General features: G+C 42.2%; 1 protein-coding gene across 1 annotated transcript in view; it reads right to left on the bottom strand.

The window, feature by feature from the left end:
- Positions 1 to 27,270, bottom strand: part of LOC311143639 (acid-sensing ion channel 4-A-like) — a gene marked incomplete at its 3' end in the record, with an annotated part of 148,064 nt that overhangs the window by 10,659 nt on the left and 110,135 nt on the right. The window lies entirely within an intron of this gene.

The following is a 27,270-nucleotide window of genomic DNA, read 5'->3' as shown; positions in this document are numbered from 1 at the left end:
ATGACAATATTCATCTCTACTACGACAGACATACTCATAAGGTAAAGTTGAAGTTGAAGATATGGACTGGAAAATAAACAAGATTGTCTACGTGGTCTACATTCTCTGTCGGTGAATAGTTATGCACGCGCAAGTTTTCTTTGTTTTGGTCTTACTTCTTGTTTGTTTCTCCCCCAAAAATATTTTATATCTTCAAAGTGGTAGGCATGTTGTGTAAATCAAATCATACAAACCCCCCCAAAATCTATTTTAATTCCATGTTGTAAGGCAACAAAATAGGAAAAATGCCAAGGGGGGTGAATACTTTTGCAAAACACTGTACCAACAATCTTGATCTTTACTATACTTATAAAAACATGAAAAACACAACTTGTAACTTATACCTATATACTTTACATACTTATGACCATGATAAAAATTATCCATTCAGGATTCCACAAAAAGATCACACGAAGTTAAGTGTTCCTTTTAATCTACGTTGATAAGAAAATATAAAAAAACAGAAGCATTTGAAACTGAGGTACAAAATCATTTGAAAGCTTGACAGCAGCCTTTTAGGGAAGCATAATTCCTTTGTTTATGGGCCTCATCTCAATACAGTATAATCCAAAGTGACACGTCTATTATTTTGACTTGTCACCATGAACCTTGTGGAGCATTAGAACAAAAGAATGAAAGATGAGAAAATCACATGACAAACAAGATGAGCAGATGAGACCGCAGGGTTGACAGTAAAAGTCAGTGGTGCCAAATCCAGTATGTTTCTGTAAAAACAAGCCTGTTTTTACTTCAATATCAGCCCACTTAGAGTTACATAATTCCAGTAACTTTCTCAAAATGCCCTGATGGAAGATTCCCGGAACAGGAGGGAATAAACAGGAAATCCGGAAATCCTGGGAATTATCGGAATTTTGCAACCCTAAGCACAAGCCTTATAATGAGTGGTGCGACTAAATTAAATAAATTAACTAAATTAGGGACAAACATGAGACAACACATGCACACTGATTTACAGATCACATGGAGTGCTCTGATCTCTGATAGTTACACATAAATCAAAGCCATGGTTGAGCTATAAAACCTGTACACTGTCATCTGGCTCTGCAGTTAGCTGTTGTACTCCATCCACAGCAGTCATTAAGACCAGTTTTGTTGTTGTTTGAATCCCAGATTGTCCCTTTAAGCCCAAATCAAAGTTTATTGGTCGCGTACACAGATTTGCAGATGTTATCGCGGGTGCAGCGAAATGCTTATACAGACACTTATTACCAAACTGGGATGTTTACTAAAACATAGTACACACCCACCATATGGTTCCTTTGACAGAAAAAATGTCAACATTTCAATCTACTGTATGATCATTCAATAAATGGGTAGCCTAGTATGTAGGAACAAAACAATGTTGTCAAATGTTTCAAAGGCATACAGTTTAGTTGTGGCTAAACCAATAGTGTACGAAGAGGACAATGGTGTGCAAGCCGCCGTCTTTGACTGACATGGGCTGTTAGTGTAAATTGGGTTAATCTGTGGAAGGCTGGCAGAGAGCAGCAGAGAAGGTAAGCTGCACCTATCATTGATTTAGCCTGCTTCATTGACATACTTAAGCCTCCACCGCTGCACTCGATCTGATCCAGCAGGCTCCAGCGGTAGAGGGATTCAAGTTTAGAAATGTAACAAAAAATAGAAAGAAAGAATACTCTCTTACAGAGTGTTGTGATAATGCTGGGGTGTTCACAAATGATGTCCCCAGAGAGCAGGGGAAGTTTTCCCATCATCTCAGCCTGGAAATGGTTGTTGGCAGAGCTTCCACTGATTCATTTCTCAGCTTTAGAGCCTCTCTCGCGTCTCTCCAAGAGTCTGTGTGATTGATGTAGCATTTTCCCTTGTTACATCTCGCACCAAATTTAGCAAAGTAACAGCACTGACTTTGTCAATTCCAAGGAGGAACATAGTATCCTCAAATCACACTAACAAGAGTTCTAAAATAATCTCTCAAAGGCATCTGTAGCTATACACCTTTAAGGTAAATCATGTTGTGGACTAGTGTTCTTGGTTAACTTTTAATGAATGTAACAGATAGCTACATTCATGACAAAACTTCTATGATGTTCTCTGTCAAGGTATTGGTTATATCTATTAACAGATAACCCTGTAAACCAGAGGTCCAGTGACACAAAGTTCCTAGGTGGCAAAGGTCCGGATGGATATCGTCCTTTAACGGCGCTGTGGTACAGCGTATTAACAAACATAGTCGTCTATGACTTAGGAAACATGTTGTTATATAAAATGTACATTAAATACATTAAATAAGACACATTTGAATTAATTACAACTTCTTTCTTTAAAATGTAAACATGTGCGTCATTGCATCAACATTGCTGAAGAACAAAAGTGGTTGCATAATTGTCTATGCAAAATGTGCACTGTACATGGGCCTTGATTTAATTTAATTTTTTATAAAATAAAGTGCATGTTTTCGGGAGAACAAAAGAGAGTTTAACAAAAATAATCTGAATGCACAGAAAGTCACTGTGGGCCATGCAGTATTCATGTATAAGTCACTCTGGGCCTTGCCCTTCCATCAATGAAAGAAATTACACTTTCTGTCTCCTATCAATGCTTTGAACTTTGGCACAAATGGTGTGAGAGCAACTCTGAGACACTGGAACATCTTTGTCTCCCTGCGTTTGCACCAGAAGATTGGGGAAGTGGACAAGTTCTCCCTGGAGATCATTCTTGAAAAGCTCAAATTTCTTCTGGAAAGCCCGGACTGCTGATATCTTATCACACACTGTCTTGTCCCGTCCCTGCAGCTTAAAATTCAGTTAATTAAGGTGTGATGTAATGTCTGTCAAAAATCCAACTGTTTCCATTTTCTCCTCATCTTCCAAAAACTCAGAAAACTGAGTTGCCTTGTCACTCTTTTACTCTGATAAGAAAGCTTTGATTTCCTCCCGAATGGCCCAAAAGTGTTCCGAAACCCTGCCTTTGCTGAGCTATCTGACATTGTTGTGCAGTAGTAAGTCAGCAAAACTGTCATTGGCCTCTGTCAGAAAGCCTTGTAGCAGGCGCTGTTGTAGGGATGATGTTGCTCTCAAAAGGTTTATCAGTTTTATTGTCGTTGTCATGACCTCAGAATACTATTTTCCCAGACTGGCACACAGGACAGATTGATGGATGATGCAGTGGTATGATGTCAAGTCAGGGTGGTCCTCTTTCAAACGTGCAACTAGTCCCCTCCCACTTCCTATCATGGCTGGAGCTCCATCTGTGGTGATGGAGACCACTGACTTCAGATCTATACCCTTTTTGTCAGCATCCCTTTGATGGCCTCATGGATATCCTCTCCCTGTGTGCTTCTAGATTTGTTAAGCCCAACAGCTCCTCACAGAATTACTTCTTTGTTTCATTATAAAATCTGACAAACACCAGAAGCTGGTCATTATCAGTGTTATCTGTTGATTCATCCACAGCTAATGAAATGCATGGTGAATTCTGAATGGCCTCATCAAGTTGTGGAGTTACTAAATCTTCCGCTAATATTTCAGTTCTCCTAATTGCTGTGGAATCTGACAGTGGGATCTGTTTGATATTTTCCCTGAGCTCATCTTTTTGTTTACCTTCAAGCAAGCTGTCAGCAACTTCACACATGCATTATTTTACCACCTCAACATCAGAAAAGGTTTTTTGGGGTTTTCCCAAAACCCAAGCTATCCTCAGTGAACACTCCATTGTTGTTGGGCTGTCAGGGAATTGACAAGGACTTTGGTGGATTTCTCATATTGGGATTCGAGTTGGTTAATCTCGTTTGTACTCACCTCCGTGTTCAGGGGATACGTCTGATCGAAATTACTATAATCGCGCTTAACATTTGCACTTTTCACGAGGGCTACGGACTCGCTGCATATCAGGCACAGGTTTTGTGCTAGTTGCGGGGAGAATTAATACATACTTTTCCGTCCGCTCGTCTTTGAATATACGATTTTCAGCGTCAACTTTTTTTAACAAGCCATATTAACAAAGATACTGGTAACTAAGCTCCTGCTATCTGTGATATTAACAGTTGAACTGCGGTCAAATCTTTCTGTTTTTTTCTGCCTGCTTGTCCCAAGGTTCTGCAGAGGATATTTGCATTGATGTTATTGGGTAAGACGCGGCCTCTTGTATTTGCATATAACCATGCGATTGGATTAGACGGGGCACTAGTAAAGGTGATATACTGCACATGTGTAAACCAGAAGGTGCTGGATACTGACCTATGCAGCTGTTGCTGTGCTGTGCATGATGTGACATGTCTGTTTTCATAATAAACAAGTGAACCTTATCTTGGTCGTTGGTTCGTTTGACATGGTGTCAGAAGCAGTCAGGTAAAAGGGGAAGAAACTGAACGAAATAACAGAATGCAGAGTTTAACCTGCCACGTGGCGCCAGCGATTCAGGCGTTACAGAATAGCTACCAAGCTAAGTGAAGAAGATGGCGACATTTAAGTGAGCACACTCATATACTCAATGGGCCCAGAGGCAAAAAATATTTTAAGACATTCACATTCGACGAAAATGAAAAGATGACTGCAATATAATGCTAGCTAAGTTTGAAGAGTACTTTGTGCCTAAGAAAAATGTAATCCATGAGAAGGCATGCTTCTACTAGCGAGTACAGAAACTGGGGGAGAAAGCTGAAATGTTCATCAGAGCACTCTACAACCTCACAAAGAACTGTGACTTCGGTGAGCACAGAAATGAACACATCAGGGATCGGCAACATGCAGTGTGCAAGAGGTATTCCACCGACGTTCGGCACGGAGGAATGACAAACGTCTGGAAAGAAAAAGACACGACAGAGGCAATAGGAGAGAGAACGCCAAGTCAAAGCAGATGCGTAAAATGCAGTAAAGCTCAGCACAAGGAGGCATCTAGGTGCCCAGCGGCAGATTCGGTGTGCAGGAGATGCAACAACTAGGGACACTGGGAGCCACTGGGAGGTTACAAACAATTCCGAGAGTGAGAACGCATACTACCTAGGCGCCGTTGATACAAAAAAGAATGGAAGAAAACAACGTTGCGAAAGTGACACAACCCACAGATTTGTGTGCACCAATGGTGACAGTGATGAAACCGAACGGTAAAGTATGCATATGCGTTGGTCTGCAGAAACTTTTGTGAAACGAGATTGTGAAAAGAGAGCGATTCATATTGCCTACTACTGAGGAAACACTAGCCAAACTAACAGGTGCCATTGTGTTCTCATCATTAGACGCAGCGAGTGGTTTTTGGCAAATAACATTACACAGCGAGAGTAGCCATTCAGACAATACGGTTTTAAACGTCACCCTTTTGGAATTAGCACCAAAATTACTTAACTATTGCTACTGTAGGGCTGGAGGGCGTTTCAGTATATATGGATGACGTCATTGTTTATGGAAGTAGCATGACAGAGCATGATGAGCGACTGGAGCTCATCCTGGAATGAATCGAACAGACCGGTTTGAAGTTGAACAAGGACAAGTGCGTGTTTAGGAAAAGTGAGCTACACTTCCTGGGACACATCGTGAACAAGAATTGGATCCGGCCAGACCCAGAAAAGGTATGAGCCATCTCCGATCGACCAAGCAACCAATGTGCAGGAGCTGAAAAGAGTCCTGGGCATGATAAAGTACATGGGGAAATACATTCCAGACCTGTCAACAGTCAGAGGGCAACTGCAGTGTCAGCTGATGTGAGCTGTTATAGAGTAGGCAGAGTAATGCTACAGCTCCATGGGGACAGCTGGAAACCTGTTGGATACTGTTCGGAGTTTGGGCATGTGAACATTTCCAAAAGTACCTTATTGGCATTTACAGATTCAGACTAATAACAGGCCGTTAACCCCTAATTCCATTGATAAATAGCAAAGACTTAGATGCAGTGCCAATAAGATGTCAGAGACTTTTACTGAGATTGATGCGATTCGGGGCAACAGCAGAATATGCACCCAGTAAAACTTTGGTAGTGGCAGACACACACTATCACGCAGCCCACTGTGCAGGGAGCAGAGCACAACGTCAGCTGATGTCACTGGTCACGACAACACAGTGATTGACAGCCTACCCTGTACAGAGACTAATAAAACAAGGCTGTCCAGAACATTCTAAAAGTATCCCAGCAACAGTGAAAGACTATTATCCTATGAAAGATGCTTTATCAGTCACTGAGGGGCTGATTATACTAGGCAATAGCATTGTCAAACCTGATGCAATGAGACAAGTATTACTAGAACATATTCATGATGGGCTTCAGGGACTAACTAAATGCAGAGAAAGAGCAAAAACATCAGTGTGGTGGCCAGGTTTATCATTGGATATCAAAAGCAAAGTACTGTCATGCAAGTTCTGTTGTGAGACAGGCAAAACATTCACAGAAAGAGCCACTCACTCCCGGAGCGACCAGGGAGCGTATAGGCACAGACTTGTGTGAGTATAAAGATCAAAACTATCTCGTAGTGTCAGACTATTATTCACACTACTTAGAGACATCTGCCTACTACAACAACAGGGCAGGTTATAGCTAAACTAAAAGTGACATTCGGCAGGTTCGAGGTTCCGACCCAAATAGTCAGTGATAATGGACCCCAGTATACCAGTGAAGCCTGGAGAGTTGATTAAACAGTAAAACTTTGAGCACATAACCTCATGCCCTCACAACCTGCATGGGAATGGACATGCTGAATGTGCAATCCAGACAGCAAAACGGATCTTACAGCAAGATGACCCACTATTAGCTCTCAGGAGCTACAGAGCGACAACAGCTACATCTACAGGTGCGAGCCCAGCAGAGCTGCTGATGGGATGGACAACACTACCTACACTGGAAAAGAACCTATACCCGAAATGGCAAAACAGAACCGTTATCAGGCAACGAGATGCGGCAGCAAAACAACAACATGCTTTCTACTTTAACAGATGTCACGGAGTACGAGATCTATCCACTTGGAGACCGGGGAATCCGGTACTGGTCAAGCTGGACGGGGAAAAAGACATGGAAAGGCCCAGCTTCGATAGTGAGAGAGAGTGTGACCCAACACTCTTACCTTCTGAAGACTCCGGTTATTGGAGAGAAAAGGACAAATCACCGGCATCTTCAAGCACCACCTGTGTCGGGTTCCCAAGAAATGGAACAGAGACTAGCTAGCCCTGAGCTAGGTTCGCAAGAGAGGGTGGTGCGGTCAACCCAATGCTTCACCGTGGCCACACTGCCTGCCCTCCTGGACATCTACAGCACCCGGTGTCACAGGAAGGCCAAAAAGAGCTTGGCACACCTGTATGTATTTGGGGAGTTTCTCCCATTCTTCTCTGCAGATCTTCTCAAGCTCTGTCAGGTTGGATGGGGAGAGTTACTGCATAGCTAATTTCAGGTCTCTCCAGAGATGTTAGATCGGGTTCAAGTCCGGGCTCTGGCTGGGCCAATCAAGGACATTCAGAGACTTGTCCCGAAGCCACTCCTGCGTTGTCTTGGCTGTGTGATTAGGGTCGTTGTCCTGTTGGAAGGTGAACCTTCACCCCAGTCTGAGGTCCTGAGCGCTCTGGAGCAGGTTTTCATCAAGGATCTCTCTGTACTTTGCTCCGTTCATCAAGTCTTCTGCCACCACCATGCTTCACTGTAGGGATGGTGCCATGTTTCCTCCAGATGTGACGCTTGGCATTCAAGCCAAAGAGTTTATTCTTGGTTTCATCAGACCAGAGAATCTTGTTTCTCATGGTCTGACAGTCTTTAGGTGCCTTTTGGCAAACCATAAAGGCCTGATTGGTGGAGTACTGCAGAGATGGTTGTCCTTCTGGAAGGTTCTCCCATCTCCACAGAGGCACTCTGGAGCTCTTTCAGAGTGACCAAGAACCTTCTCCCCTGATTGCTCAGTTTGGCCAGGCGGCCAGCTCTAGGAAGAGTCTTGGTGGTTCCAAACTTCTTCCATTTAAGAATGTTCTTGGGGACCTTCAATGCTGCAGAAATGTTTTGGTACACTTCACTAGATCTGTGCCTCAACACAATCCTGTCTCGGAGTTCTACGGACAAGTCCTTCGACCTCATGGCTTGGTTTTTGCTCTGTCATGCACTGTCAACTGTGGGACCTTATATAGACCTGTGTGTGTCTTTCCAACTAATTTCCAATCAATTGAATTTACCACAGGTGGACTCCAATCAAGTTGTAGAAACATCTCAAGGATGACCAATGGAAACAGGATGCACCTGAGCTCAATTTCGAGTCTCATAGCAAAGGGTCTGAATACTTATGTAAATAAGGTTTTTCTGTTTTGTATTTTTAATCAATTAGCAAACATTTCTAAAAACCTGTTTTCACTTTGTCATTTTGGGGTATTGTGTGTAGATTGCTGAGGATCATTTTAGATTAAGGCTGTAACGTAACAGAATTTGGAAAAAGTCAAGGGGTCTGAATACTTTCCAAATGCACTGGACATAGTCATTGAATACTGGCCACTGTAATAATGTTTACATACTGTTTTACCTACTTCATATGTACAGTATATACTGTATTCTAGCCAAGGCTCATCCTATATAACTACTGCTGTACACACCTTTTCTATTCATATACTGTCCATAATGTCTATACACACCATCACATACAGTACATACTGTATATATTTATATTCCGGACTCTGACATTGCTTGTTCTAATACAGTGGGGAAAAAAAGTATTTAGTCAGCCACCAATTGTGCAAGTTCTCCCACTTAAAAAGATGAGAGAGGCCTGTAATTTTCATCATAGCTACATGTCAACTATGACAGACAAAATGAGGAAACAAATTCCAGAAAATCACATTGTAGGATTTTTTATGAATTTATTTGCAAATTATGGTGGAAAATAAGTATTTGGTCAATAACAAAAGTTTCTCAATACTTTGTTATATACCCTTTGTTGGCAATGACACAGGTCAAACGTTTTCTGTAAGTCTTCACAAGGTTTTCACACACTGTTGCTGGTATTTTGGCCCATTCCTCCATGCAGATCTCCTCTAGAGCAGTGATGTTTTGGGGCTGTCGCTGGGCAACACAGACTTTCAACTCCCTCCAAAGATTTTCTATGGGGTTGAGATCTGGAGACTGGCTAGGCTTCTCCAGGACCTTGAAATGCTTCTTACGAAGCCACTCCTTCGTTGCCCGGGAGGTGTGTTTGGGATCATTGTCATGCTAAAAGACCCAGCCACGTTTCATTTTCAATGCCCTTGCTGATGGAAGGAGGTTTTCACTCAAAATCTCACGAGACATGGCCCCATTCATTCTTTCCTTTACACGGATCAGTCGTCCTGGTCCCTTTGCAGAAAAACAGCCCCAAAGCATGAAGTTTACACCCCCATGCTTCACAGTAGGTATGGTGTTCTTTGGATGCAACTCAGCATTCTTTGTCCTCCAAACACGATGAGTTGAGTTTTTACCAAAAAGTTCTATTTTGGTTTCATCTGACCATATGACATTCTCCCAAACTTCAGACGGGCCTGGACATGTACTGGCTTAAGCAGGGGGACACGTCTGGCAATACAGGATTTGAGTCCCTGGCGGCGTAGTGTGTGACTGATGGTAGGCTTTGTTACTTTGGTCCCAGCTCTCTGCAGGTCATTCACTAGGTCCCCCCGTGTGGTTCTGGGATTTTTGCTCACCGTTCTTGTGATCATTTTGACCCCACGGGGTGAGATCTTGCGTGGAGCCCCAGATCGAGGGAGATTATCAGTGGTCTTGTATGTCTTCCATTTCCTAATAATTGCTCCCACAGTTGATTTCTTCAAACCAAGCTGCTTACCTATTGCAGATTCAGTCTTCCCAGCCTGGTGCAGGTCTACAATTTTGTTTCTGGTGTCCTTTGACAGCTCTTTGGTCTTGGCCATAGTGGAGTTTGGAGTGTGACTGTTTGAGGTTGTGGACAGGTGTCTTTTATACTGATAACAAGTTCAAACAGGTGCCATTAATACAGGTAACGAGTGGAGGACAGAGGAGCCTCTTAAAGAAGAAGTTACAGGTCTGTGAGAGCCAGAAATCTTGCTTGTTTGTAGGTGACCAAATACTTATTTTCCACCATAATTTGCAAATAAATTAATTAAAAATCCTACAAATGTGATTTTCTGGATTTTTTTTCCTCAATTTGTCTGTCATAGTTGACGTGTACCTATGATGAAAATTACAGGCCTCTCATCTTTTTAAGTGGGAGAACTTGCACAATTGGTGGCTGACTAAATACTTTTTTCCCCACTGTATGATCACATAAATAGATAAAGATGTTTGAATAAAACGATTTTTAATTTATTTTGCTTGTGCTCTTAATGCAGCTGTTTTGATCTCAATATAAAATGTGGGTAACAATTAAGTACTTTACTGTGATTCTTTTTTACCATTTTAATTTAAAACAAACAAAAAGCTTCTTAGCAAAGAGCAATGTTATTGTAGTTTGGAACTCTTTTTTTATTGGTCTATGAAGTAATTGATGTCACCAGGTAGGCCAAAACTCCATCCCACCAAACCAGGCTGAAATTTCTCAATTTGTCTGTCACAGTTGACGTGTACCTATGATGAAAATGACAGGCCTCTCTCATCTTTTTAAGTGGGAGAACTTGCACAATTGGTGGCTGACTAAATACTTTTTTTCCCCACTGTATTTCTATATTTCTTAATTCCTTAATTTTTATTTTTGGGATTTACGTATTGTTTAGTATTGTTAGATATTACTGCACTGTCAGAGCTAGGATCACAAGCATTTCGCTACTCCCATGATAACATCTGCAAAAGATCTGTATGGGACCAATAAAATGTGATTTCAATGTTTGGAGCCACTGCAAGTTATCCTACCCGTTACAGTGGTTAGTTCTCCAGCAGGTCTGCCGGCGACAAGGTCCGGTAGCATACATAATCAAATAAAATCTAAGTTTATAGGTCGCGTACACAGATTTGCAGATGTTATTGCAGGTGCAGCGAAATACTTGTGTTTCTAGCTCCAACAGTGCAGTAATAATATCTAGCAATACAAAACAGAAATATCAGAATGAGCAATGTCAGAGTTTGGACACACCTACTCATTCAAGGGTTTTTCTTTATTTTTACTATTTTCTACATTGTAGAATAATAGTGAAGACATCAAAACTATGAAATAACACCTATGGAATCATGTAGTAAACAAAAAAGTGTTAACCAAATCACAATATTTTATATGTGGGATTCTTCAAATAGCCACCCTTTGCCTTGATGGCAGCTTTGCACACTCTTGGCATTCTCTCAACCAGCTTCATGAGGTAGTCACCTGGAATGCATTTCAATTAACAGGTGTGCCTTCTTAAAAGTTAATTTGTGGAATTTCTTTCCTTCTTAATGCATTTGAGCCAATCAGTTGTGTTGTGACAAGGTAGGGGGGATTTTCAGAAGATAGCCCTATTTGGTAAAAGACCAAGTTCATATTATGGCAAGAACAGCTCAAATAAGCAAAGAGAAATGACAGTCCATCATTACTTTAAGACATGAAGGTCAGTCAATACGGAACATTTCAGGAACTTTGAAAGTTTCTTCAAGTGCAGTCGCAAAAACCATCAAGCACTATGATGAAATTGTCTCTCATGAGGACCGGCACAGGAATGGAAGACCCAGAGTTACCTCTGCTACAGAGGATAAGTTCATTAGAGTTACCAGCCTCCGAAATAGCAGCCCAAATAAATGCTTCACAGAGTTCAAGTAACAGACACATCTCAACATCAACTGTTCAGAGGAGACCTTCATGGTCAAATTGCTGCAAAGAAACCACTACTAAAGGACACCAATAATAAGAAGAGACTTGCTTGGGCCAAGAAACACGAGCAATGGACATTAGCCCGGTGGAAATTTGACTTTGGTCTGGAGTCCAATTTTGAGATTTTTGGTTCCATTTTTGGTCTTTGTGAGACGCGGTAGGATAATTGTTATGGTTTGGGATGAGTCGGACCGCAGAGTGAAGGAAAAGGAGCCAACAAGTGCTCAGCATATATGGGAACTCCTTCAATACTGTTGGAAAAGCATTCCAGGTGAAGCTGGTTGAGAGAATGCCAAGAGTGTGCAAAGCTGTCATCAAGGCAAAGGGTGGCTATCTGAAGAATCTCAAATATAACATATATTTTGATTTGTTTAACACTTTTTTGGTTACTACATGATTCAATAGGTGTTATTTCATAGTTTTGATGTCTTCACTATTATTCTACAATGTAGAAATTAGTACAAATAAAGAAAAACCCTTGAATGAGTACAGTCGTGGTCAAAGGATTTGAGAATGAAACAAATATTAATTTTCACAAAGTCTGCTGCCTCAGTTTTTATGATGGCAATTTGCATATACTCCAGAATGTTATGAAGCGTGATCAGATGAATTGCAATTAATTGCAAAGTCCCTCTTTGCCATGAAAATGAACTTAATCCCCCCAAAACAATTATACTGCATTTCAGCCCTGCCACAAAAGGACCAGCTGACATCATGTCAGTGATTCTCTCGTTAACACAGGTGAGAGTGTTGACGAGGACAAGGCTGGAGATCACTCTGTCATGCTGATTGAGTTAGAAAAATAGACTGGAAGCTTTAAAAGGAGGGTGGTGCTTGAAATCATTGTTCTTCCTCTGTTAGCCATGGTTACCTGCAAGGAAACACGTGCCGTCATCATTGCTTTGCACAAAAAGGGCTTCACAGGCAAGGATATTGCTGCTAGTAAGATTGCACCTAAATCAACCATTTATCGGATCATCAAGAACTTCAAGGAGAGAGGTTCAATTGTTGTGAAGAAGGCTTCAGGGCGCCCAAGAAAGTCCGGCAAGCGCCAGGACCGTCTCCTAAAGTTGATTCAGCTGCGGGATCGGGGCACCACCAGTGCAGAGCTTGCTCAGGAATGGCAGCAGGCAGGTGTGAGTGCATTTGCATGTACAGTGAGGCGAAGACTTTTGGAGGATGGCCTGATGTCAAGAAGGGCAGCGAGGAAGCCAGTTCTCTCCAGGAAAAACATCAGGGACAGACTGATATTCTGCAAAAGGTACAGGGATTGGATTGCTGAGGACTGGGGTAAAGTAATTTTCTCTGATGAATCCCCTTTCCGAATGATTGGGGCATCCGGAAAAAAGCTTGTCCGGCGAAGACAAGGTGAGTGCTACCATCAGTCCTGTGTCATGCCAACAGTAAAGCATCCTGAGACCATTCATGTGTGGGGTTGCTTCTCAGCCAAGGGAGTGGGCTCACTCACAATTGTGCCTAAGAACACAGCCATTAATTAAGAATGGTACCAACACATCCTCCAAGAGCAACTTCTCCCAACCATCCAATAACAGTTTGGTGACGAACAATGCCTTTTCCAGCATGATGGACCACCTTGCCATAAGGCAAAAGTGATAATTAAGTGGCTCTGGGAACAGAACATCGAAATTATGGGTCCATGGCCAGGAAACTCTCCAGACCTTAATTCCATTGAGAACTTGTGGTCAATCCTCAAGAGGCGGGTGGACAAACAAAAACCCACAAATTCGGACCAACTCCAAGCATTGATTATGCAAGAATGGGCTGCCATCAGTCAGGATGTGGCCCAGAAGTTAATTGACAGCATGCCAGGGCGGATTGCAGAGGTCTTGAAAAAGAAGGGTCAACACTGCAAATATTGACTCTTTGCATAAACTTAATGTAATTGTCAATAAAAGCCTTTGACACGTATGGAATGCTTGTAATTATACTTCAGTATACCATAGTAACATCTGACAAAAATATCTAAAAACACTGAAGCAGCAAACTTTGTGAAGACCAATACTTGTGTCATTCTCAAAACTTTTGACCACGACTGTAGGTGTTCTAAAACTTTTGACAGATAGTGTGTGTATATATACTGTATATAATGGTGTGTATAGACAGTATGGACAGTGTATGAATAGAAAAGGTGAGTACAGCAGCAGTTATATAGGATGATTCATGACTAGAATACGGCATATACATACAAAGTGGGTGAAACAGTATGTAAAATTTATTAAAGTGACCAGTGTTCAACGACTTTATGTACATAGGGAAAAGCAGTCTCTAAGGTGCAGGGAAGAATACCGGGTGGTAGCCAGCTAGTAACAGTGACTAAGGTTCAGGGCAGGGTACTGGGCGGAGGTTGGCTAGTGGTGACTGTTTAACAGTCTGAATAATAGTCTGAAAAATAGCGCAGCTACAAGCAGGCAATGCAAACGGTGTACAATAATGTTTATTGTGTTACAGTTGTTCAAATTTAAATTAATGATCAGCAGAGTATGGAGAGGTCAGTTAAACGAAGAGAAAAGATGTCTAATGCTGATAGACTTGCTTATTTTGGAAGTTACTGTAAGCAACTTGAAGTTTGAGTTGAATTGATATCTTAATGTTGACATTACAGATAGTATGGTTGACAAAGCAGGAAATGGGTAAGTATCTTTAAGGAGGAGGTGTCAAGGTATTGGCCATATCTATTAACAGACAACCCTGTAAGCCAATCATTGACAAGAACGTGAAGAGATGTAAGGGACATACTGCACATGTGTAAACCAGAAGGTGCTGGAAACTGACCTATGCAGCTGCTGCTGTGGTATGCATGATGTGACATGTCTATTTTCCTAATAAATAAGTGAACCTTATCTCGGTTGTTGGTTCATTTGACATTCTCATCCTCTGCTGAGGGACATCTCTATAGGTTAGACATTTTAAAAGGATACAAATAGGCCAACATCCACATGAACAGCTGGATAGTTACATGGTATCCACATTAAAATGCAACCCAAGTCCGTAGCAGTATCTTTGCTTTGGAAAGTTGCCTAGCTACATCTCATTTGCATAAATCTATCCTGTTCTAGCACCCAACTTAATTGGTCTTATTATCAGGCCATTAACAGTGTTTTGGCATTGTTTTATCCTTAAATTGCTTTCTTTCTCCCATTGTCTCTCCATTTTAAATACATTAAGAGGCTCACCACTTGCTTTATGACAGTCATCTGACAGTTCCCGGGCGCTTTCCTTTTAAATAACCCACAAGAATCGCTTGAGCGCTTCTCCTAGCATGTGACCGTGTGTCAGTGGCCGGGGCTCTTTGTATATGGATGAGGAGGAGGATTGGAATTCATTTCAGAGGGTAGTGGAACATGCTGCATGGCTGATTGGCAGTTGAGTCCCATTAAGGGTGGCTCACGCGGGTTTAAGGGTGAGACAGAACGTTCCCTGGTTTAATGGCTTCATTACAGACCTCTGGCAGAGTGCTAGGGATCACACAGTGGCATACATTGGTGGAATATTTACATGAGAGCTGCAAAACCTTTGGAGACATATCTTGTCTTTTGGTTGGTTGCTCTTGTGTTAAGTTGCAAGTAGGGTTGCAAAACTCTGGTAACTTCCCAAAACTTTCCCAGGTTTTCCAGAAATCCCGCTCGGAAGATTCACGGAATCAGGAGGGAATAAGCAGGAAATCTGGAATCCTCCAACCAGGATTTCTGCATAACCTGGGAATTTTGGGAATATTAGCAGAATTTTGCAACCCTATTTGGAGACATGTCTTGGTTGGTAGCGTTTGTGTTAAGTTGCAAGGCAGGACTGATTGAGTAAGGACATCTATGAAGTCTCACAACCGCCTGAATTGCACATACAGTAGCTAGGTGCCAGAGGAAATTAGGAACTAAGGGCGGCGGTTCTACCTCACTGCTCAAGGTGCAGTGGCAGCTAGACTGCAGTTTAGTCACTTAATGATCAAATAATCCGGAATCAAAGTATGCAATTAGAGTCTATCAAGGGCAACATGAAACATATGAGATTTGTCATGGGTCAATGCTTTTAAGATCTCAACATACTGGGAAGAAGGAAGCACTCTCATTGAGGGAACAGAGAAGGCATCTCAAATAGCACCCTATTCCCTATATAGTGTACTTTTGAACAGGGCCCATAGGGCTCAATTGGTAGAGCATGGCGCTTGTAACACCAGGGTAGTGGGTTCGATCCCCGGGACCACCCATACCTAAAAATGTATGCACGCATGACTGTAAGTCGCTTTGGATAAAAACATCTGCTAAATGGCATATTATATTATATTACACAGATACTGGCTAAAACGGAGGAGACATTGAAACGTAACGTCTAAACAGTGTGGATAGGAATGAGAGGCACGCAAGGTTCTGCACCATTAGCTCCTGTCTCAGGGGTAAGCCACTCAAATCGGCGTCTAGGGCACCACTTTGGCACACTATCGGACACATTACATTTATTGTATATAAATTCCTAACTTCATTAAACAACTGACTGGCAGCATCGCTTGAGTGGTGGCCTATCCCTCTCCATCACTTTAAAACCAGAGTGGATTATGACGGTATTATATCTCATTATTTTAATTTGAGATTTTTAGTAATTTATATAGGACAGACGCCACAGCGGTGAGATTATACTTTATCAAACTATCGAGTCTCTAATCACTGTTGAATATATGACTCAGTGCACTAAGTGCCATCTATATTTGCAAACGTTCCGTTATATTATCTTTTAACAGTGTGGTTAATCATCCATATCCTGGTAAATATACAGTATATGGGGGGTGCTGAAATATAAATTACTGTATTGATAAAAAAATAATAATCTGGGACTTTTCTTTTGTTTCCGATCTCCCTCACTCAACCACAAAAATAAGAATGAAGGAAAACATGGGCACTATACTTCTTAGAATACACATATTGTTAAAGGGCTACTTCAGGATTTTAGCAATATTAGGCCCTTTATCTACTTCTCCAGAGTCAGATGAAGTCATGGATACCATTTTTATGTCTCTCTGTCCAGTATGAACCAATTTAGAGGTAGTTTCGCGAGCCAATGCTAACTAGCGTTAGCACAATGACTGGAAGTCTATGGGTATCTGCTAGCATGTTAGCAGATACCCATAGACTTTCAGTCAGCTAACGCTAGTTAGCAACTGCACTAGCACTAGTTAGCAACGTCCTTCAAACTGCACGCAGAGACATAAAAATGGTATAGACAACTTCATCAGAAACTAGCAGGCTGTATAGCCCTCCTTCCTCTCCTCATGTTGGATTATAACAGGCTAATGGAGCAGCACATGTGCACTCGACAAAGTCTGCGTCACAAATGGCACCATGAGGCTCTGATCAAAAGTACTGCACTATGTAGGGAACAGGATGTCATTTGGGACGCAGACAACAGCTCAGACAGATGGGGGGAAATCTACCTTGACAGTGTTGACAGAGTGTGCCAACATCCAACAGCGTACACAGGCACACAAATGAGCCATTTGGAAATGTGATTAGATACCACTAATATAACGGAGATCTATTAATTTCTATCACCAGAGGCATACAATTCTCTAAGCAGTCTTTGCCGGTAATGGAAATGAGTCCTCCCTTGCTTGTAAAGCTTTGTTAAATGTCTTGGAGGACTGAAACAACCGATTGGGCACAGAAACGATGCCCCCCTGATCTCCTCTATAAATCAAATGATTAAATCTTCCCATTTTTAAAACACCCAAAGGCTTCTATAAATGTAGCATTGGGTAACATTAGATATAGTATGTTCTTCATTTATATGACTACTTCTGTAGTCATATCATTCTTTCAGATCTGTATTCAAATTAGCAAATTTGTTTATTGGATTATGCATCATGTGTCTAAACTACACTAACCATTTGTGACAGTTGACTTATGTGCCTTTTCTTGCCCATGGCATTATAGTTACAATCTCTGGCTCTTTTTTCCACTTGGATGGTCAGGATCATAGCGTGGATGAAAGGACTGGAGCAGATTACTACTACAGCACTGCTGACTGCATGTTATCGTAGGTCACAAGGGTCCTCACCAGACTTATATAATCCACGTTTATCAAATAAGTGCCAGGCTATTCCCTTTGGGTCAATTTGCTCTTTGTTCTTATCAGTGATTCTGTTTGGTAATATTTGATAGAGCTTGAAGGGGAGAAGAGAAATCGGCCCTGGGCATAGAGCGCAGAACACAGCCCTGCCTGAGGCATTTGTCTAACTGTCGACTTTGTTTTCTTGCTGCCGTTTGGATTTTCTATTTTAATTAAGGCACCTCTCTCGTTATCATAGACCTTCATTTCCCCAGCTCTCAATCTCCCACCTCCCTGGTGCAACCGCTAGAAAACTACTCCTGCCGCCGTCACCAGCGTACCCGGGCTCCACTTTTGCCTGGCAAACGTTTTATTTGGTATTCATCAGATGTGAGACACCGTCGCGGCTGTTTTTCTTTCTCTGGGAAGGAAGTCTGGGAAAACAATATTTGTTAAGGACTGACAATTCCGTATTGGAAGAACAGCAACTATTACATTACCACTACATAACTCATCAGTATACAGTATATGGTGTTCATGGGGTTTAATAAGTATTTTTTTCGTTCATTAGTCAATGGTCCTTTTAGAGTCTAGACCTAGACTGAACACATTCATTATAAATGTAAGGATTATGGTAATTTAGGAAAATTACCTCACCCAGCATTATTACACATCTATAACAAATGTTATTAAATACGTTATAAATAGAATACTTATAGATCACCATAGCCCATGTTGTGATATTACAAAATAGACATGCAACACTATATTTATTCACAAGGTGGTGCAATAAGCGCAACATATCAGGCTTACCCAAACCTCTTGTTTTGGTGGGCTTAACATGAATAAGGAAACAATGTTTACCTTGTAATATTAATGATTCTGGGGACCAGTGTGGTCCATGGTCTATGAATCATCGGACTGCGCCTCCGAGCAGAATCTTTACTCAGGCCTATACACTTGTTCTTAGAACGTGTGGAAGTTAGTGAAAGACACATTTTGCACATTTGAATTACTTTCTTTGGTTAGCATGATGGTGGGGATCTAGTGTTAGCCACCACTGTGATCTTTGTGAACACCATAGAGTTAGATGGAGGGCGCACTTTCCACAAAGCCTGGCCCATTCCCAAATGGACCCCTAGACCCTACGTCCTCTGCACTTGTGGAGATCTAAGAGGATTTGATTGGTATAAGCAATATGGTGGAACTTCAACCTATCCTATCAGAGGACAAGGTGGAGCTATTACCAAATGGATTGCACCGGTCAAATCCTCTCAGATCTCCACAAGTGCATAGGGCGAAAGGTCTAGGGGTCCATTTGAGATTGGGTTCCTGTTTTAGCATGGCCAGCGCCATTGACAGCTTTCACCATTTTGAAGTAGACAGCTGGGTGGGACTTCCTCTGGGTTAAGAAGCCATTATGTGAAAGATGCAAAGACATGCCCTCTATCCAACTCTATGGTCAACACATCAAAGAGTGGTGGAGGAGCTGTCCAATCCAGCCAGGTCCAGATATATGATGGGCTATTAGCAGCAAGGCTGGGTGCCATCCTCACAGATGTTTGGCATGTGGACTCTTGAGCTGCCAAATTGGGATCATGAGACACAATAATATTTTTTTCCAAGAGGCCTGTGACGCTCCCAAAACATCAAGGGCGAGTCTGTGGTCAGTCAATAACACCCCAAGGCGGCTAACATTCTGATAAAAAGGATACTACTTCATACTGGTCAAGTCTCTGAAAACTCACCTCAAAGCTGTTGGGTGTTCTGTGCCAGACTTCTCTGTGAGGATTAGTAAGGTAAATATGTGTGAACTCTTTATATTTTGTTTTAACGGCAACCCCATACTGGTATGAATGTTGTCACAGGTGAGTAGACTACTAATGTCAGGTGAAGGACTCGCCTAGTATACACAGGTCTACACATATTGGAAGGGCTCCTGCGGTTACGGCGCTAACTGTCAATGTGGATTTGATCTCGCTGGTGTTGAGCAATGATGACCCACATTTGCTTTTATCTACAGCCAAACCTCACAGAGCTAGCGCTGATGTTATTCTGCTCTTGGGGGAAGATGAGTTGGAGGTCAAACTGATGCATGGGTCAAGTGAGGGGAAATTACTTCTGAGTGAAAAGGATCCACTGTGTTGTACCAACACCAGAGATGATGATCAATGATGATGATACGAACACATAAGCAGTGAGACACTTGCATACAAGCAGCAATTCTTTTTACAGTTTTTTTCTCCTCATCGTTGGATAGTTCCCTCAAGGTAAATGGGTGTACAATTTTCTGTCAAATCCAATTTAAACTGGATATTAGGGTAGAACATTTTCGGTGAGCAGTGAAGACGCTATTAAATCCCATACAGGGAATAAAACAAAATAGCCTTGTCACAATGAGCATTCAAAACAAAAATGTTCAATAAGGGTGCTTAATGATTTTGTATTATTTACAGTATTATGTCATTGACAAATCCATTTGTAAGCGGTTAGTCTCTGACATCCTGTGGATTCAGACTGTTAAAGTTACATGAATTCCCTAGGAAATGAGATAGTCTAAATTCCTGCTATTTATTTTCCTATAATAGACACCAAGGCGAGAAGGACGTTGCTAACTAGCGCTAGCGCAATTGCTAACTAGCGTTACTGCAATGATTGAAAGTCTATGAGTATCTGCTTCTACCTTCCTTCGTACTGGACACAGAGACATAAAAATGGTATCCACAAGTTCATCTGACTCTGGGGAAGCAGATAAAGGGCCTCATTGCCAAAGTCCTGAAGTATCCCTGTTGCATTTATTCCTTTTACCATAATCACATTGCTAGTCACCATAGGTTGAAAAGTCCCAAAAAAATTGTTGCTAACATAGGCCTACTGTATGACCACTTTCCTGAGGAAATCTACAATCACTCATTTACAGTGGCTTTTTTTTTCAAGATCATTTTAAAAGATGGAATGAATGAGCCTGAACACAGACAAACTACTTATGTTGGCCTTGATGTCTCTACAGCTTGTACAGCGCTGCTCTCTCACCTACTCTCACCTACTGTAAATAAAGCATCTCCAGCTAATCGGGACTGGATCCAATGTGTTAAACTATCTGTGTGTGCATGGGGATAAAACAATATATGTCAGTGGATTCCCATAATGCCTCCATGTCTGCCAGCAAGGCTTCATACAGGGATGGAAAGTCTTCAGCTGAACTTACCCAAGGGGAATAGCAGACATCTGATATTGATGTTTGAAGGGTGTCTGGTGTCAAGAAAGACCCTTATAAAAGCAATGGTAACAGATTATCCAAGCAACCATGCCCCTCTGCTCAGTGAAACACTCCGGCTTCCTCCCTTGGTCTTGTTTAAACAAGGGTAAACAACAGTAAACACGTCGTCCCCCAAGACGCATCATTCACTCAAGTTTCGTCAAAGTCAGGCCAGTGGTGTCTGAGATATTGTGTGTGACTACCGTACGTACATTTGATTATTATAGCGAACCCTTGAGCCAATCCGTGTAATTTTGTAAGTGTCGGATCTCTATGGCAAGATGCATCATTCAGCCAAATGTTGTCCAAATTGGGCCAGTGGTGTCTGAGATATAGCATGGGTTAGCTAGATATATCCCTGAGATGTGTGCCAACTTTCATCACTCTGAGTCAAACAGATCAAGAGATATAAACATGTGCCCGTTATATCGCCACCATGAGGTTGATATGAATATTCTTGCATATGTTGAGTCTTGACAGTGTTTGCAACATGTGTACCAAATGTTGTTACAATATGAATATCCTTGACTGATTTATATGCATTTATGTACCAGACCACGGCCACGTGAATGTTTATTGGTCAATAGCGGCCATGTTGTTTTAGGTACTAGTCTGGAAAATATTGCGTTGAGAGACCTTTGTCCATAGATGCCATATATCAAGTTTTATGCAGATCGGTCATTCGGTGCGTTTTAAGAGTTTTTCACAAAATTCGAAATGGTGGAAAATCCATCATGGTGGACCTTATGGGTCCCTGAGGCAAATTTGTTCCTTGTGAGGAGAGGGACCTATGTACCGAATTTCATGACTTTAGGTCAAACGCAGTGAGGGACGTGACCTTTCAAAGTCTACATTTTCAATCTCTTGTTATAGCGCCACCATCTGGACAAACAGTGTAATAATGCCAGATCTCTATGGCAATACGCATCATTCACCCAAGTTTCGTCAAAATCGGGCCAATGCTGTCTGAGATATCGTGTGTGACTAACAAACGAACGTACTAACGGACAGAGACAGATCCACAGTCCCCTCCCCGATTTCATCGTGGGGGACAACAAAGCAATGGATGAACAAACAAGCGGAAGAGCTGCAAATGACCATTCATCAAAGTCGCACTTTTTTCCCTGCCGCTCTATTTATTGGCAAGCTGTACAAGCTACGTGTAATGTTTCTTAACTGTGTGTGATAAAGCATAAAAAACAACTATTATAATTGAAGGAAAAAAAATTAATTACAAAAGAAATGCAACGTTTTTACACTTGAGCAATGACATTCCACAACTTCACAATGCAGATATAGGAACCGATTTTCAAAACGGCTACAGTACATTCAACTGCTGCATTTCAAGGCATGTTTTTCAATGTTGCCTTATTTCCTCCATTAAATGAGAATAAGTGCTGTGTAATGGCTGATTAACAGGTGTCAGGTTAATAAAGTAATATTAATGCTTAACATAGGGTAAATTATTTAGAGGTCAAAATGCTTAATAAATAAATAATACAATATAAGACAGACCACGTCGGCCGTGTGCAGTAGATCACCTGCTGGGTGTCAACGAACATGTAGAATCGTCAGGAAATTGAGATAAAATTAGGGCCGATGTTCTGTGGTTACAGGCGATATAGGACATACCAGCAGTGTACGGCTGATGTTTGTGTTGGTCCTTCTTGACCTTAAAATCAACCTTGAACGCATGCTTCACAGCAAACATACTGTAGAGATCAAGAGGATAATTATGAGGAACCTGATTATACACTATGGAATTATTCCACACACACTTTCATCCCACTATCATTCAAATCAAATCAAATCAAATTTTATTGGCCACATGCGCCGAATACAACAGGTGCAGACATTACAGTGAAATGCTTACTTACAGCCCTTAACCAACAGTGCATTTATTTTTAATAAAAATTTAAAATAAAACAACAACAAAAAAGTGTTCAGAAAAAAAGAGCAGAAGTAAAATAAAATAACAGTAGGGAGGCTATATATACAGGGGGGTACCGGTGCAGAGTCAATGTGCGGGGGCACCGGCTAGTTGAGGTAGTTGAAGTAATATGTACATGTGGGTAGAGTTAAAGTGACTATGCATAAATAATTAACAGAGTAGCAGCAGCGTAAAAAGATAGGGTGGGGGGGCAGTGCAAATAGTCCGGGTAGCCACGATTAGCTGTTCAGGAGTCTTATGGCTTGAGAGTAGAAGCTGTTGAGAAGTCTTTTGGACCTAGACTTGGCACTCCGGTACCGCTTGCCGTGCGGTAGCAGAGAGAACAGTCTATGACTAGGGTGGCTGGAGTTTTTGACAATTTTGAGGGCCTTCCTCTGACACCGCCTGGTATAGAGGTCCTGGATGGCAGGAAGCTTGGCCCCAGTGATGTACTGGGCCGTACGCACTACCATCTGTAGTGCCTTGCGGTCGGAGGCCAAGCAGTTGCCATACCAGGCGGTGATGCAACCAGTCAGGATGCTCTCGATGGTGCAGCTGTAGAATTTTTTGAGGATCTGAGGACCCATGCCAAATCTTTTCAGTCTCCTGAGGGGGAATAGGCTTTGTCGTGCCCTCTTCACGACTGTCTTGGTGTGTTTGGACCATGATAGTTCGTTGGTGATGTGGACACCAAGGAACTTGAAGCTCTCAACCTGTTCCACTACAGCCCTGTCGATGAGAATGGGGGCGTGCTCAGTCCTCTTTTTTTTCCTGTAGTCCACAATCATCTCCTTTGTCTTGGTCACGTTGAGGGAGAGGTTGTTATCCTGGCACCACACGGCCAGGTCTCTGACCTCCTCCCTATAGGCTGTCTCATCGTTGTCGATGATCAGGCCTACCACTGTTGTGTCGTCGGCAAACTTAATGATGGTGTTGGAGTCGTGCCTGGCCATGCAGTCATGGGTGAACAGGGAGTACAGGTCGGACTGAGCACGCACCCCTGAGGGGCCCCCGTGTTGAGGATCAGTGTGGCAGATGTGTTGTTACCTACCCTTACCACCTGGGGGCGGCCCGTCAGGAAGTCCAGGATCCAGTTGCAGAGGGAGGTGTTTAGTCCCAGGATCCTTAGCTTAGTGATGAGCTTTGAGGGCACTATGGTGTTGAATGCTGAGCTGTAGTCAATGAATAGCATTCTCACGTAGGTGTTCCTCTTGTCCAGGTGGGAAAGGGCAGTGTGGAGTGCAATAGAGATTGCATCATCTGTGGATCTGTTGGGGCGGTATGCAAATTGGAGTGGGTCTAGGGTTTCTGGGATACTGGTGTTGATGTGAGCCATGACCAGCCTTTCAAAGCACTTCATGGCTACAGATGTCAGTGCTACGGGTCGGTAGTCATTTAGGCAGGTTACCTTAGTGTCCTTGGGCATGGTGGTCTGCTTGAAACATGTTGGTATTACAGACTCAGTCAGGGACATGTTGAAAATGTCAGTGAAGACACTTGCCAGTTGGTCAGCACATGCTCGGAGTACACGTCCTGGTAATCCGTCTGGCCCTGCGGCCTTGTGAATGTTAACCTGCTTAAAAGTCTTACTCACATCGGCTACGGAGAGCGTGATCACATAGTCATCCGGAACAGCTGGTGCTCTCATGCAAGCTTCAGTGTTGCTTGCCTCGAAGTGAGCATAGAAGTGGTTTAGCTCGTCTGGTAGGCTTGTGTCACTGGGAAGCTCGCGGCTGTGCTTCCCTTTGTAGTCTGTAATAGTTTTCAAGCCCTGCCACATCCGACGAGCGTCAGAGCCGTTGTAGTACGATTCAATCTTAGTCCTGTATTGACTCATTGCCTGTTTGATGGTTCGTCAGAGGGCATAGCGGGATTTCTTATAAGCGTCCGGGTTAGAGTCCCGCTCCTTGAAAGCGGCAGCTCTACCCTTTAGCTCAGTGCGGATGTTTCCTGTAATCCATGGCTTCTGGTTGGGGTATGTATGTACGGTCACTGTGGGGATGACATCATCGATGCACTCATTGATGAAGCCAGTGACTGATGTGGTGTACTCCTCAATGCTATCTGAAGAATCCCGGAACATGTTCCAGTCTGTGCTAGCAAAACAGTCCTGTAGCTTAGCATCTGCGTCATCTGACCACTTTTTTATTAACCGAGTCACTGGTGCTTCCTGCTTTAGTTTTTTTTTCAAGTATTATCCTGAACGTTTTCCCACTTTCTGTGATACATTTTTTAAACTACCCACAAGCTTATTGTCTAACTTCTGCTCCAAATGTTTAAACTTTGCGTTAAAATGAAGAGGTACCTGTGAAATGAGGTGATGAAATCCAACGTCGATGTCCCAGGGACCAAAATATTAAATTAGCTGGCAATCCTTTGTGATGCAAGATAACAAAGAGAAAGGACAATGTGCCCCAAAAAATATTTCTCAGAACCTTTGTATGCTTTATTTTTTACTGTACCATCTTTCTTCATCTTACCACCTGAAGTTATTGCAACACACAATTATCTTATTGCGCAACCCTTGGGGGTGACAAGTCCCCAAAGTGGTGACCCTAAAAGTCTCAACATGCTTTAGGAGTTCTAACAAAGAACATAAACAGATAAATATGAGAGCTTGACCCGTCCAAATTCCCAGTTTAATTAAAGACAAGTCCCCTGTTCAGTCATTTGAAGTCTCCTTTATTAGAAAATGTAAAAAGTCTCCTCCCCAGAGAGTCTCCGAGTCATAGGGAAAATGTGCACAATATGATTTTAATTTCCCAGGAGACCACATCACGGTAAGTATTTAACGATGGGAGGTACGGCTCTACTGAACGAAACAAAAAGGTGGCGCTTTCTTTTCTTTGTCATCAAATGTGTCCTCCTCTTCATGAAATGTTTGTCTGATTTAGCTGACATTCAATTGCCCTTTAATTATCATTCAACTCCAACCTGGGCCTCATTGCATTCATCACCTAATTCAGATATAGTACAGTGTTGGGTGGTGGTGGGCACTGGGTTTGGCACTGTAGCCTTATCTGTAACCATAAACGTTTGTCAATTTTATTTATAATTTGCCATTCCTCCAGAAATAATCCATTAATTGCTCTTCTTGCGGGACTAAAATGTCTATTGAAGTTTAACATGTAGGAAAAATGGGTGTTAAGCCCTACACCATTAGGTGGTACTACTCATTCCTGATTAGCCGCACTCAGCAGGTTAGAGTTAACGGTACTCTTGCTGAGTATAGAGACATTAGCACTGGTGGCCCCGCAGTTCTCCCATCTTATTCACACCTTTTACACAAATGACTGCACCAGCAGTAATCCTGATAACTATATTGTCAAATTCTCAGATGATCCCGCCATTCTTGGTCTGCTGTATAATGATGCTGATACTATTGTGTACAGGTCAGAGATCCAGAGGTTTGTCCAGTGGTGTGATGAACACTATCTCATCCTTAATGTAAAGAAAACGTAGGAGATGGTGTTTTTCCCCAAATCTGTTGGCAACACTGCGCCTGTGGTTGACCACTATTCCAACATAGCACAGGTTAGTCCAACAATGCCCAATTTCCTACGTAGACTGAGGGTTTTTGGAGTTGACCAGAAAATAATTATACTGTTCAAGCATGTGGTCATAGAGAGTATCGTGTGATATGGCATCAGTCTGGTTTGTTAATGTATCTGTCCAACTAAAATCTCAAATTGCCCGCCTGACACAAACTGCCATGAAGGTTATGGGTGTGAGGCAGCAGTGGAGGTTCCTCAGAGGAGGAAGGGGAGGACCAGCCTCCCCAGTGAATTTCAGAAAAAATGTTTTTAGATAAAACTATACTAAATATATTCACATGTCACTAAACAATTGATTAAAACACACTGTTTTGCAATGAAGGTCAATAGTAGCCTCAGCAGCACTCTGTAGGGTAGCACCATGGTGTAGCCGGAGGACAGCTAACTTCTGTCCTCCTCTGGGTACATTGACTTCAATACAAAACCTAGGAGGCTCATGGTTCTCACCGCCTTCCATAGACTTACACATTAATTATGACAACTTCCAGAGGACATCCTCCAACTTATCAGAGCTCTTGCAGCATGAACTGACATGTTGTCCACCCAATCAAGGGATCAGAGCATGAATCTTGAACTGAAAGATAAGCTACACCTAGCTAGCACTGCAATGCATAACATGTGGTGAGTAGTTTACTCAAAGAGAGAGAAAAACAATAGTTGAACAGTTTTGAACAAATTAATTTCTTCCAAAATTAAGGAGAAGCCAGAGAGAGAGAGA

This window comes from Coregonus lavaretus (assembly GCF_964263955.1).
Source record: "Coregonus lavaretus genome assembly, chromosome: 16".
Lineage (NCBI taxonomy): Eukaryota > Metazoa > Chordata > Actinopteri > Salmoniformes > Salmonidae > Coregonus > Coregonus lavaretus.
Note: the sequence above shows the minus strand (reverse complement) of the source record. Positions and strands in the feature narration are given on the sequence as shown.